We start from the raw sequence: 6,965 nt of genomic DNA on the forward strand, positions 1-6,965 counted from the left end.
TTGGGGAATTGAGGCCATTTACATTCATTGTGATTATTGAGAGATGATTTTTAATTCCTAACATGTTGAGATTTAACTTCTGTTTTTTTTAATGTTTGATTTATTTAAAGTCCTTAACTGCAAATGATCAAGAACATATTCCACGGCTTAAAGGGTATTATTTTTGTTATTTAAATAAAAATATCTTAATTATAATCACATTGATAAAATAACATTTTAATTTGTAATTTTAACCATCATTTAAAGCAATTTCAGCTGTAAAGTAAAAGAATAAACCATGCAATAAATTAACATTGAGAAAGTAAAAAGGAATAATAATGAAACCTGTCTGGCTATACTAACACCATACCCAACTGTGGAAAGTGCATAACACTGGATGAAACAAGCACATGATGGCAATGATTAAAATGGCCACAATCAATAGGATTTGGGGATCTTGGACCAAGTCTTGAAATACAGCTCCCTCTCTCCCAACTTTGTGATACTCCCTTGTTTTGTTTTTATCTCTGGGAAAAAAAAATATCCTTTAAGTGGTGTACATACACAGAAGCTAATTTTATATGTTATGTGACCCCAGAATGACATGACCATGGCACTCTGCAAAGCAAAGAGAGTGGAGAGCAATCCTGAGGAAGCAATTCCCAGGCCCATCCATGGGGACAGAGAACAAGGGGGTGGGTCCTTGTAACTTCTTGGTCAGGCAATTCTTGAAAATGTAGCATGAATATCACCTACCTATTACCTCTATATGTTATGTAAATCTATGGAGAATGTCTACATATCTGAGCATAATTAAGTCCATAGACAATATATATGTCATTCATTTAAAAGACATCTGCTATCTGAATGTATCGGAAGTGTAAGCTGAAGAACGAACGGCTCTGATGTTTGTAGTCTGTTTCCCTGCATAACTGCAGTGGTCTCTCAATACTAAAAACCCCTAGCGTCTACTTGTTTATTCACCATTTCAATCCTTATGGTTAAGAGTATTGCCACAGACCTGTAAACTCGTGCGTGGGGTCAGGTAAGGAGGGAAAAAAAAAAAAGCACAAACAAATATTTTACAAACTTGACCATCTTTTCTCTTTTTTTAAAATAAACCCTGCACAGACTAGAATGTGTCTGGAGGGGAGAGAGAGAAGAAGAAAAAAGGAAAAAGGGCAAGGAAGAGGGAAATTTTTATATATACACTTGTGGATCAAACTTTGCATGGAAAAGAATCGTTGGTGTAGGGTTGGTAATAATGTACACAACGAGTTCCAAAGACAATAATAAAGTAACGGTCCTTTGCACTGGGGGGAAATGTGCACAAAAATAAAAATAGTTGGGATTTATTATGCTGTTGTTGGTTTGATGTTATTTTGTTTGCTTGTTGACTATTTTTCTCCTGCTTACCAGCATGGTCATGCAGACAAACCCCCAGTCCTGGGAGCTAGGAAGTGTTTAGGATGGGTCTGGAATACACACCTTGGTGGTAGGCCAGCTCCAGGGCTGAGGGCTCGATGGGGCTCCTGGTGGCCATGGAGGGGCTGCCAAGAGGCAGGCTGACGGGCAAGGTGGTGCCGTAGGGCGAGTACTGCAGCTCGTAGGCCTTGAAGTCCAGCTTGTGCTGCTGTTCTGAGGAGGACATAAGATTGTTGATGGAGAAGGGGTGGTTGAAGGAGTAATGGGGGTCCCCTTTCAGGTGCATCTGGGTCTCGTGGTGGGGCCAGGCCATGCGTGAGGTGAGTGGGGGGCACTGAGGCCAGCAACCCAGGCCTGGAGCTTATGGGGGGTGCAGAGGAAGATGCTGGAGTCTTCAATCCGAGGCACCCCCTGTCGCCGACACCCCGCTGTGGTCCAGAGTCTGGGGGCTGGCGGCGGCCGGGGTGGGCGCCCTCTAGCTGGCCAGCCTCCCCGGGGCACGCCCCGATGGAGGGGTGAGTCGGCGCTGGGATTACCCGCACCCGAGGGGTCCTTGCGTTTTCCGGGCTGCCCTTGGATGCGCTGCTGCCCCCAGCCGGCTGCTTTTCGCACTTGAAGTGCTTCTGGCCGTGCAGGTAGCAGCTGTTGTAGCAAGCGTAACTGTCCACAGACAATTATTAGTCCGTCAAGCCACACTTTATTACAGGTTCGAACCTGGACCCAAGCGCATGTGTCTCCACATAAGTGGCAAGGGCCAAGATCGCCATTTGGGGGTGGGGGGGATTTTGTACAGTTGTACAACATCTTGCAAGTCATTCTGTTACATCATTGATGATACTTTTTGGATTTACAGCTTCCATCCAATAAGGTAACTTGTACAGACCAGTTTTTAAGATAATGGGGTAGAAGTAGGGGGTATCTTATCTACTATTGTGTTGCAAAGTCATTCTTATTACATCAGCCTTGACTTTTAACATTTACAACTCTATACATTAAAGCAGCTACAAAGCACACAGATGTTCCTGAAGATAACAGGGTCACACAGAGAAGGTCACTTGAGAGAGGGTCCCTTATCTAAGGTATGCGACCTTGGGTCGGGCAGATGCTCTCAGCTAGGGCCGGGCAGATGCTCTCAGCTAGGGCGGATGCCCGTAGCTAGGGCAGATGACCTTAACTAGGGTGGATACTAGGGTGGATGCCCTTAACTAGGGCAGATGCCCTTAACTAATAGGTAGACTTAAAGTTTAAACTTATTTAGGACTATTTAACTTAAAAAAATACTCTTGTACAATATTATTTGTACCAGTATTGGGAATGGCCTAGGAAGATTTGAGAAAGCTATGATTATTAATATATTTCAAAAATTGGGTGAGGGGAAAATCTGTGCAAGGACTTGGTTTCTGCCTAAAAGCAGGCAACTATTCCAATGTAAATTAACCTAGCTAAAGGTGATTAACAAGTCAATAGGAGAGGAGAACTAGGCCTTTCTCTATCTAAAGACAGATCTTAGGAGAGGAGAACTAGGCCTTTATCTAAAGACAGATCTACATGATAAGCCAGCTAAGATGGTAGGAGGGGTCGACCTTCATGAAAGGAGACACCTTGCCACACCTTGCTGGGGGAGGTACCTTACAGGGTGAAGGGGAGGTACCTTACAGGGACGCTCACTGTGTCAGAATTACGTAAACAAGATGGAGGTCATGGGTATAAAACTTCCAGTCCACGTGCTATATGAGGGGGAGTGGTGAGTTGGCCTGGGCAACCCTCCCCCCTCATGCCATTTTGGCATGGGGCTGTAACTATTTTCTGTATTTCTATCTTTCTAATAAACTTCTTTAAATCTTCAGCAACTGTCCAAGCTATGCATATTTATTCTTAGCTTAGGACAAGAACCCGCGGTTTTTCTGTCTTTGGTCGTTTGGGGTTTTGTTATGGGTTGGGGGAAAATTTTGTTATGGGTTGTGGGAAACAGGGAACAGTTTCCCACAACCATATTCTCCAAAACCACAACATTATTGATCAACATTTCTTAGCAACTACACCACACTGCACTCTCACAGCACTTTGTTATAAAACTTTAACCTAAAAATTTAAACATAACACAGCCATTCTCAAACACATTGCCAGAGTCCGGGTGCAGCGTCCAGTAGGAGCCCTTGCCCAGCTTGTCTGGGGAGCGCACCACCTTGATGAAGCAGTCATTGAAAAAGAGAGAGTGGCGAATGGAGTTCTGCCCACGCTGCTGGTTCTGCCCATGGTAGGGGAAGAGGTCCATGGTCCACTGGTAGATCGTGCTCAGCGTGAGCATCTTGCTGGGCGCCTGCTGGATGGCCATGGTGATGAGCGAGATGTGGGAGTAGGGCGGCTTGGCTGGTGGGTAGCTGCGTTTGAAGGTCTTGGCATTGCCACCGCCCCCACCCGGCTGTGGCCCAGGTTGGATGGGGCTTATGCCATGGGGCTCATGCAGGGATTCATGGCGGCTGCGTAGGGGCCCAGGCTGTTCATGGAGGCCGCGGGCTGCGTGCCCATGGAGTCCATGCCTCCCGGGCTCAGTACAGTCCCCATGGCCGTCACGCCTGCCGCTGTCATGCTGTTCATGGCGCCTGCTGAGCCTCTGGGCATGCCGAACCTGGCACCTCGGCTCATGCCCGCCCTCAGGCCCAGGTTGGCATAGGACATGTTGAAGGAGGCCGGTGTCATGTTGCCGCTCATGGTCATGGTGTTCATGTTCATGTAAGTGTTCATGGCGTTCATGGAGCCCAGGCCCGAGTTCATGTTGCTGATGGGGACCGAGGAGTAGGCCTCCTGCGCGTGGGCATAGTAGCTGTTCCAGTCGCTGGTCTCGTGCCCTTCCATCTTCACAGCCCCTACCATCCTAGAGCAGCCCCAGCAGGGCCGCCCTCCAGACCTGGGTGTGGGGGAGGGGAGCTGGCCTCGGTGACTTTGAGCCCTGGCTGGTGGGCAGCGAGGGGCCTTAACTTCTGTTTTAAATGCTGTTTGTTCTTCTTTGCTTAGTTGTCTGCTGGATGGAAAATTTTTTTTCTCTGGTTCTGGCATGTATTAATTATTTCTTCTTTGCAGTTAATCTCTTGGAGTATTTTCTCTTGTGCTGATTTGGAAGACATAAATTCCTTTAGCTTCTGTTTGTTGTGGAATATTTTTATTTCTCCATATGATTTGAGAGTTAGTTTTGCTGGGTATGAAATTTTTGGATGCAAATTGTTTTCTTTCAGAGTATCAAATATGTAAGTCCAGGCCCTTCTGGCTTTCATGACTTGGTTTGGGAATTCTGGAGTGATAATAATTGGTTTGCCTTTGAATGTCACTTGGTCTTTTTTTGTTGTTATTGATTTTAAGATTTTTTTCTTTGGCTTCTACATTGGTCAGTTTGATTATTATGTGGCATGGTGAACCTTTTATCTGATCTTGTCTAAAGGGGGTTCTATAAGTTTTCTGTACCTGTGTATTCACATCTTACTCTATGTTTGGAACATTTTCTGATATTAATTATTTGATAAGATTGTTGATCTCTTTTGTTACACCTTCTTTTCCCTCCTCTATGCCAATTATTCTTAGGTTAGTTCTTTTGAAATGGGCTCATATTTCTTCAATGTTCAATTCATGCTGTGAAATTGTTTTATTCTAAGTTACTATGTGTCCATTTTTGGAGTGATCATTTTCTAGGAGTGAGATTCTCTTCTTCTTGTGGTCTAATTGATTGTTTATAGTTTGAATTGATGCCTTCATCTTGATGATTGAATCTTTTATTTCTTCCAGGCTCTAAGTTCTTTTTGGAAGTCCTGTATTATTTGTACAGTTGCATTTCTGATTTGACCTTCTGGAGATCTCTGCAGTTCTGTGTCATCAGGTTCTATTATTGTGGTGTTGTGGGAGCTCATTGCTTCCTTGTTATTCCTCCTTCTCATGATTTCAGATGTTTGCATCTGTTGCTTTTGATAGATTTTGATCTCAGTCTCTAGGTGTCAGTTTTTATATTCAAGGGCAAGTTGTATTATATTCAACAGTGAAGGTTGAGTGAGGAGGGAAGTGAAGTTGTAAATGGAAGAATAGGGTAAAGCCTCAAATAGGGTCAAATAGAATGAGAGTATGAGTCTGGTAAGGTAGTACATACTAGAGTTTAGAGATAGTGAAAATGTAGTACTATTATAGTAACCAATGCAGAGTTTCTGGTATAGTGATATGAAGTGGAAGAGAAAAGAGAGAAAAAAAGAAAAAAAAAGAAAAGGGAAAAGAGAGAAGAGAGTGGGTATGTATAAAGGAAGAAGCTTGGGAGGGGGCTTGAGAAGAGGGTAAACAGATAGGCACACACACACACACACACACACACACACACACACACAGAGAACAAAAAAACCCAAACACTCCAACAACAAATTAATGCAACTCTACAAATAAATGACTATTCAGCCTACTGGGCCTCTGAAGTCTGTCTCTGTGCAGATACCGAGTTCCACCAGCACCTTTCCTGCTGTGAGTCTGCTTCTCTGAACCTTTCTCAGTCTATGCAGATGGTTGGTATCAATGGGGCTGGATCAAGTTTTAAGCACAGGCCACCCTCCATGCTTTCCAGAGATTTGGAATCTCAGTCTTTTCCTGCCTCTCTTGGTGATAAATGCCTCTAGACAAAACTCAATGTAAGAGTCTCTGTTCTCCACACTCTGGCTGGGCTGGTCTGACTTCTCCCCATTTACCGTGATTGGGAGGTCTGTGGTGAACCTGGAGATCCTACTAGTTGTGTCTATTGTTAAGAATAGGTCTTCCCCCACACTTTCTACTGATCAGAGCCGAAGTCTGTCTGAGCCTCTGCTATGTCCAACAGTAGATCCCTTTCTCACCTTCTCCAGGTTGAACCGCAAAATCTAAGACCCAGGGAGTTTATTGCAGCTGTGCTAATCCCTGGGGGCACCAGGCTGGGTGTTTTCCTGTGAGAACCATTACTTCACTAATAGTGTTATTGATTGCTGCTCTGGATCTCTGGAGGGTGAGGTAATCTCAGTTGCCACTACTACTTCGCTGGGTTGAACCTCAAAGTCTCAGACCTAGGGAGTTTATCACGGCTCTGCAAGTCCCTGGGGGCGCAACACTGGGCGTTTTGCTATGGTTACCGTAGCGTAGCTTCATTTACAATTTAGAGTGTGCTGGTCTGGATCTCTGGAAGGTGTGACAAGCTCTACCGCAGCTGCTATAAGTTGTAGCTGGTGTTTGCACAGGGGGAATTGATGACTTAAATTCAGATAATCTGCAGCTGCTTACTTCAGGGCCTTGGCTGTTTTCCTGATCTCTCCTGGAGTCAGGTGCAGAGGGGTAAGATGGTGCTGTTGTGGTGCCTGCGGCCACGAGGCGAGTGAATTTCTTTTCTTGTGTAGAGCTCCGCTCTGGATCCCTGGAGGGTGTGGTGAGCTCGGCTGCCACTGCTGGAAGTTGTACCTGGTGTTTGCACAAGGAGAACTGATGGATTACAACCCCATTGATCTGGAGCTGCTCACTTCAGGTCCTTGTTTTCCTTTTTGTCTCTGGAGTCTGGTGCTGTGGGGCAAGAT

At 45.1% G+C, this 6,965-nt stretch overlaps 1 pseudogene across 1 annotated transcript; it reads right to left on the reverse strand.

Moving 5' to 3' along the window:
* Positions 1 to 1,432: 1,432 nt before the first annotated feature.
* LOC308264301 (hepatocyte nuclear factor 3-alpha-like) lies at positions 1,433 to 4,278 on the reverse strand (annotated as a pseudogene). Its single transcript has 2 exons — positions 3,501 to 4,278; positions 1,433 to 2,046 (listed from the first exon to the last, which is right to left on the reverse strand). The product of its transcript is annotated as a hepatocyte nuclear factor 3-alpha-like (transcript).
* Between the last annotated feature and the right edge of the window lie 2,687 nt (positions 4,279 to 6,965).

The sequence above is a fragment of the Muscardinus avellanarius genome (genome assembly GCF_963383645.1).
Source record: "Muscardinus avellanarius genome assembly, chromosome: 6".
Taxonomy (NCBI): domain Eukaryota; kingdom Metazoa; phylum Chordata; class Mammalia; order Rodentia; family Gliridae; genus Muscardinus; species Muscardinus avellanarius.